The sequence below is a fragment of the Dendrobates tinctorius genome, unplaced genomic scaffold (assembly GCF_039654945.1).
Source record: "Dendrobates tinctorius isolate UK_male_01 unplaced genomic scaffold, ASM3965494v1 ptg000099l, whole genome shotgun sequence".
Lineage (NCBI taxonomy): Eukaryota > Metazoa > Chordata > Amphibia > Anura > Dendrobatidae > Dendrobates > Dendrobates tinctorius.
This window is the reverse complement of record NW_027361767.1, coordinates 6,193,807-6,199,806: the sequence shown is the minus strand read 5'-3', so window position 1 is coordinate 6,199,806 and position 6,000 is coordinate 6,193,807.

Below are 6,000 nucleotides of genomic sequence, written 5' to 3'. Positions count from 1 at the left end.
AAGACCTGCCATATATCAGGAACACCCCACAAGACCCACCATATACCGGGAACACCCCACAAGACCCACCATATACCGGGAACACCACACAAGACCCACCATATACAGGGAAAACTGCTCCTATGTACAAGAATAAAACTACTATAATACTGCCCCTACATACAAGAATAAAACTACTATACTACTGCTCGTATGTACAAGAATATAACTACTATACTACTGCTCGTATGTACAAGAATATAACTACTATAATACTGCTCCTATGTACAAGAATATAACTACTATAATACTGCCACTATGTACAAGAATATAACTACTATAATACTGACCCCTATGTACAAGAATATAACTACTATAATACTGCTCCTATGTACAAGAATATAACTACTATAATACTGCCACTATGTACAAGAATATAACTACTATAATACTGCTCCCTATGTACAAGAATATACAGTAACTACTATAATACTGCCCCCTATGTACTATAATACTGCCCCATATATACAAGAATATAACTGCTATAATACTGCTCCTATGTACAAGAATATAACTACTATAATACTGCTACCTATGTGCAAGAATATAACTACTATATATACCGGGAACACCCCACAAGACCCACCAAATACCGGTAATACCCCACAAGACCTGCCATATATCAGGAACACCACAGAAGACCCACCATATACCGGGAATACCACACAAGACCAACCAAATACCGGGAATACCCCACAAGAACTGCCATATACCGGGAACACCCCACAAGACCTGCCATATATCAGGAACACCCCACAAGACCCACCAAATACCGGGAATACCCCACAAGACCCACCATATACCAGGAACACCCCACAAGACCCGCTGTATACCAGGAACACCCCACAAGACCTAACATATACTGAGAACACCCCACAAGACCTGCCCTATACCAGGAACACCCCACAAGACCTGCCCTATACCAGGAACATCCCACAAGACCTGCCACGTACCGAGAACACCCCACAAGACCTGCAATATACTGGGAACACCCCACAAGACTCACCATATACCGAGAACACCCCACAAGACCTGCCATATACCGGGAACATCCCACAAGACCTGCCATATACCGAGAACACCCCACAAGACCCGCCATATACCGGGAACACCCCACAAGACCCGCCATATACCGGGAACACCCCACAAGACCCGCCATATACCGGGAACACCCCACAAGACCCGCCATATACCAGGAACACCCTACAAGACCCACCAAATACCGGTAATACCCCACAAGACCCACCATATATCAGGAACACCACACAAGACTCACCATATACCGGGAATACCCCACAAGACCCATCAAATACCCCACAAGACCTGCCATATACCGGGAATACCCCACAAGACCTGCCATATACCGGGAACACCTCACAAGACCCGCTGTATACCAGGAACACCCCACAAGACCTAACATATACTGAGAACACCCCACAAGACCTGCCATATACCAGGAACACCCCACAAGACCTGCCCTATACCAGGAACATCCCACAAGACCTGCCACGTACCGAGAACACCCCACAAGACCTGCAATATACTGGGAACACCCCACAAGACTCACCATATACCGAGAACAGCCCACAAGACCTGCCATATACCGGGAACATCCCACAAGACCTGCCATATACCGAGAACACCCCACAAGACCCGCCATATACCGGGAACACCCCACAAGACCCACCATATACCAGGAACACTCTACAAGACCCACCAAATACCGGTAATACCCCACAAGACCTGCCATATATCAGGAACACCACACAAGACTCACCATATACCGGGAATACTCCACAAGACCCCCCAAATACCCCACAAGACCTGCCATATATCAGAAACACCCCACAAGACCCACCAAATACCGGGAATACCCCACAAGACCTTCCATATACCAGGAACACCCCACAAGACCCGCTGTATACCAGGAACACAGCCTGCTTCATTATAACAGTTTTCATCCTGCACATGTTCGTGATGGTATACCTAAAGGACAATTTTATAGGATTAAGAGAAATTGTAGTGAGCAGAGTCAATTTCTACAAGCAGCCAGATCTTTATCCACTCGCTTTAAGGAAAGGGGCTATCCAAGACGGGTCATTGCACAAGCCTTCCAGGCATCTGAACGTAAGGAACGCAAGGAACTTTTGGAACCAAGACAGCGAAAGGAATTCTCCAGTACCAACATAATTACCACCTACAATAATCGTTGGACGGAAATTTGACATTCTTTATAAGAATTGGAACATTTTATTGAGCGAGTCGAAAGTTATTCCATTTGTTGGCGAACACCCTAGGTTGATTGCCAAGCGAGCTAGGAATTTGAGGGACTCCTTGTGTGTCAGCCATTTTAAACATCCTACAGAATCACTAGGGAGGGGCATAAAAACAATTGGGACATACCCCTGTGGGGGTTGCACAATCTGCCCTTATGTTGTTGCTAACAATGTACTGAATTTGTCAATTTTTCCGGGTTGTATTCGTACTACTTTTTATTCTAATTGTCGTACTCGAAATGTTATTTATATCATGGTGTGCAGTTGCCCAAAAATGTATCATGGTCAAACGAGCCAGGAGCTCCGCCGTCGTATTCAACATCATTTTCCAAACATTGCTTGTGCACGCAGGGACCATGGTTTGGGTAAACCCATTACCTCAGTGGCTAATCATTACTTATTGTGTCATAATGGCTCTCTAGGGCAAACCCGTATCATAGTTGTTGATAAGGTGGAGTCATCAATAAGGGGAGGTCGTTGTACTGAGGCCCTTTTGAGAAAGGAGTCCAGGTGGATCTTTGATTTAAAAAGTCTGGCACCAGCAGGTCTCAATGAAGAGTGGCTTTTCACTGGTTTTTACAAGAAATAAATTTCATGTCCAGTGACCCACTTAATGTACATTGTCCTTCTTTTTCTTTCAGGTCATGTGAGAGAAGGAATAAACTATTAAATTAATTTTTGTTATGACTGTCCGTGTCCCGGGGTATGGTGGTCATTTGTCCATTGACTGGTGACCACATGCCACTTGGACGGGGGAATTCATTATGGGGTCATAAAGGAGAACATGGTTCAACACACTAATAGAACCAGGGTTCTAAAAGAGCCATCTGGTTCAAGTGTACTAGGTGCAGGGAACATAGTTTGATATATATATTTATTTATTTTTTTTTCATTTATTATAGGACCATTGTGTTGTCTGTGCTTTTTGCACAGACACATTATTCCACTGTACAATTTTCATGTGTGTGGTTTTTCAAATATGTTAGTAGATGATGGTTTACCATCCCCCTTTGCTCTTATGGGGGCATCCTTTTCTTCCTTGTCCTCACTTTTTTGATAGGAATTGTTCTCTACTGAATAATTATATGTTTTTGTCAAGAACAAATTATTTACATAAAATATTTATCAGGCTTTGTGTGTTGCCTTGCTTTGTGTATATGACATTTACCATTCATTTTTATTTTTGCGCTATACATTTTGAATATTTCAATCTCGACTGTATGGTGTTATACAAATAATTTGTCATTTTTGCGCATAAGCATGTTTTTATGGTCTCTTTGATCTTTATCAACTATTATGCCTGTGCTACATTCTATTTTGAAGTCGTCATTGTGATTTTTTTCTTAATGCAGGGGCATCAGCTCTCTATATATGCTGGCTTTATTCTTCCCTTCCTTGAGCCTGCGCAGTAGCGTTCTTCTAATATTTGTTTTCAGCACGCCTGCGCTGACTTTCAGTCTCTAAGTTTCGGTTTCGATATCATCATAGCGCTTGCGCAGTAGCTATTTCCGGACGCTGACCTTATGCCCGCCGAACCATTTCACTATCTGTAAGTAGTTTATGATAATTTTGAGATATATAAAAGGGGCGCCGTTTGTGATAATGACTTACCTCCATTTCCCCTGAGGAAGCCACGCTAGAGGTGGCGATACGCGTGGGGTAATACCCCCCCTCCCATTTTAATTACATCTTGTGGGCATTTGACTTTATTATGATATTTCCATCTCACCCTCATGGGTGTGCAGCCTTTAGGTACTTAGAGGATTGGCATGTCTCTTATTGTGGAGACCTAACAAGCTTTTTGTTGAGGCCATAGCTTTCTATTGTGTGGTATATCTACACCCATGGCAACTGCATTTGTTCTTTTGACAATTGTCATATTCTCAGATATTTGATTCATTATTACCCTTATGGGTTCATAGCCTTTAGGTATTTAGAGTATTGGTATATTTTCTAACACAGATCATTAACAGGTTGTTTTTGAAGTCATGGTGTTCTATTGTGTGGTGTATTTATATATTTTGGGCAACTGCAACCATGCTCTATGGCTATTTATGATTATTGTACCTTGTTACATCATACTTATTGTGTTTTTTGTACTACATGTTTTTGGATAGACTGAGAGCTGCAAATTACGCATTGAGGTTTATATCTTGGTCTGCGTATACATGTATATATTATACCATTTTATAAGTCTCTGCCCACATTTATTGGAGGGGGCATGTATCAGGTTTTCATTTAAAGACCTGTTATTCTGGAGTGTCATTACAGGCCAAACCCCCTTTTTTGGCCTTTTTAATTGTTTTTAATCACTTGTGTGTCCTTTCTATATGTTTTCAATAAAAATTGATTATTAGTATATAATTTGCATTTATTTTGGGTTTTTTGCGTCCATATTGCACACTTCTTTCCCCTTTTTTTGTATACCAGGAACACCCCACAAGACCTGCCATATACCGGGAACACCCCAGAAGACCCACCAAATACTGGGAATACCCCACAAGACCTGCCATAAACCAGGAACACCCCACAAGACCCGCTGTATACCAGGAACATCCCACAAGACCCACCATATACCGGGAATACCCCACAAGACCCGCCATATACCAGGAACACCCCACAAAACCTGCAATATACCAGGAACACCCCACAAAACCTGCAATATACCAGGAACATCCCACAAGACCTGCCATATACCGGGAACACCCCACAAGACCTGCCGTATACCGGGAACACCTCGCAAGACCTGCCATATACCGAGAACACCCCACAAGACCTGCCGTATACCGGGAACACCTCACAAGACCAACCGTATACTGAGAACACACCACAAGACCTGCCCTACATCAGGAACATCCCACGAGACCTGCCATATACTGAGAACACCCCACAAGACCTGCCATATATCAGGAACACCCCACAAGACCCACCATATACCGGGAACACCCCACAAGACCCACCATATACCAGAAACACCTCACAAGACCTGCCATATATCAGGAACACCCCACAAGACCCACCATATAACAGGAACACCACACAAGACCCACCATATACAGGGAAAACTGCTCCTATGTACAAGAATAAAACTAATATAATACTGCCCCTACGTACAAGAATAAAACTACTATACTACTGCTCGTATGTACAAGAATATAACTACTATAATACTGCTCCTATGTACAAGAATATAACTACTATAATACTGCTCCCTATGTACTATAATACTGCCCCATATATACAAGAATATAACTACTATAATACTGCTCCTATGTACAAGAATATAACTACTATAATACTGCCCCTATGTACAAGAATATAACTACTATAATACTGCTACCTATGTGCAAGAATATAACTACTATATATACCGGGAACACCCCACAAGACCCACGAAATACCGGTAATACCCCACAAGACCTGCCATATATCAGGAACACCCCACAAGACCCACCATATATCAGGAACACCACACAAGACCCACCATATACCGGGAATACCACCCAAGACCAACCAAATACCGGGAATACCCCACAAGAACTGCCATATACCGGGAACACCCCACAAGACCTGTCATACATCAGGAACACCCCACAAGACCTGCCATATACCGGGAACACCCCAGAAGACCCACCAAATACCGGGAATACCCCACAAGACCTGCCATATACCAGGAACACCCCAC